The following is a 1,553-nucleotide window of genomic DNA, read 5'->3' as shown; positions in this document are numbered from 1 at the left end:
CTTAGATATTATTCTCACATTTGAGTGTACCTTGTGCCTGTTTTGAAATATCCCTTTTCTATTTGAGCCAATCAGATGGGATTATGAGGGATTTTTGCAAAACTTAACACCATTTGTGTGAAACATGACAAGGAAAAAAAGAACAAAAAATATACTTTACAGCAGTAAGAAAATTAAAGAGAGAAGGGCAACTTAGAAAAATGCTCATCTGTTTTTTAACCAGCAAAATTCTCCCCAAGGGGAGGTGCACCATTCCTGGAAATACTGCAATACCAGGTTGATGCATGGAGTGGATGGAGCAAGTCCCTATTCCATCTCCCAGGTCCAAAAATCTATTTAATATATAGTCCTCAAATAGGGGACATATCAGATATAAAGCAGGAGTCAAGTTGCACCTTTAAGACCAACCAAGTTTTATTTAGAATGTAAGCTTTCGTGTGCTCTCTAAGCACATTTCTTCAGACGAGGGGATCAGGTATTGTGGCTGGAATAAATGCAGTTTGTTGATTAAGAGAACAAACTAACTGATCACATGGTCACATAAAACAGTGTGGCTTGGCCATATGGTCTGGATAGCCATAAAAGGTAATAAAAATCCCTGCCACATGGTGTTTCTGCAAATCTAGGTAAATCACAAAAGGACATGTATATCCTAGTTGTAGTCCACCCAATCTACTAATCAACATTAATCTATACATTATAAACATCATTCTAGTCTGCCATTAGAAAACAAGAATACATAAAATGAAAATGGGTTAAGTATATGTAATGAGATAAATAGCCAATATCCCTTATTTGAGTATGTCAATATAAAACATTATTCTGATACACTATTATAAAAGAGAAATACATTGGAGTACTGTGGATATATAGCTATACTCACTGAAAATGGGTTTAGCATATATAACGAGATAAGAACCCAATATCCCTATTCAGTCCTGGGGAGGTGTTTGTTCCAAGTTTCATAATAATTTGTAATTCAGCAATTTCTCTCTCCATTCTGTTCTTGAAGTTCTTTTGCAGTAAAACAGCTACCTTGAGGTAACCCATAGAATGCTTTGGAAGGTTAAAGTGTTCTCCCACAGTTTTCTCAGTTCTGTAATTTCTAATGTCAGATTTGTGTCCATTTATCCTTTGGCGTAGGGTTTGTCCAGTTTGCCCTATGTAGAGAACTGAAGGCATTTAATGGCATATATAATGTTGGAAGTGAATGAGCCTGAGATGGTGTAGTTAATACTGTTAGGTCCAGTGATTGTGTTGTCTGGATGTTTGTGGCAGCAAAGTTAGCACTTGGGTTTATTGAAAGCTCTGGTACCAATGTCCATGCTCAGATGAGATGTTGTATTGTTGTGGGTGAGGAATTGTTTGAGATTAGGGGGCTGTCTGTGTGCAAGAAAAGGCTTACCCCCCAGCACTTTTGAAAGAGAGCTGTCACTGTTCAATAGAGGTTGTAAGTTGTTAATGATATGTTGAACTGTTTTCAGTTGAGAGTTGTGTGACCACAAGTGGTGTTCTGTTATTATTTCTTTTGGGTCTGTTTTATAGCAGGTTTT

At 37.0% G+C, this 1,553-nt stretch overlaps 1 pseudogene; it reads right to left on the bottom strand.

Moving 5' to 3' along the window:
* Positions 1-239: 239 nt before the first annotated feature.
* LOC132589156 (U2 spliceosomal RNA) lies at positions 240-416 on the bottom strand (annotated as a pseudogene).
* Between the last annotated feature and the right edge of the window lie 1,137 nt (positions 417-1,553).

This window comes from Heteronotia binoei, chromosome 1, assembly GCF_032191835.1.
Source record: "Heteronotia binoei isolate CCM8104 ecotype False Entrance Well chromosome 1, APGP_CSIRO_Hbin_v1, whole genome shotgun sequence".
Taxonomy (NCBI): Eukaryota; Metazoa; Chordata; class Lepidosauria; order Squamata; family Gekkonidae; genus Heteronotia; species Heteronotia binoei.
The sequence above is the reverse complement of the archived record's forward strand: the minus strand, read 5'-3'. Positions and strand labels throughout refer to the sequence as shown.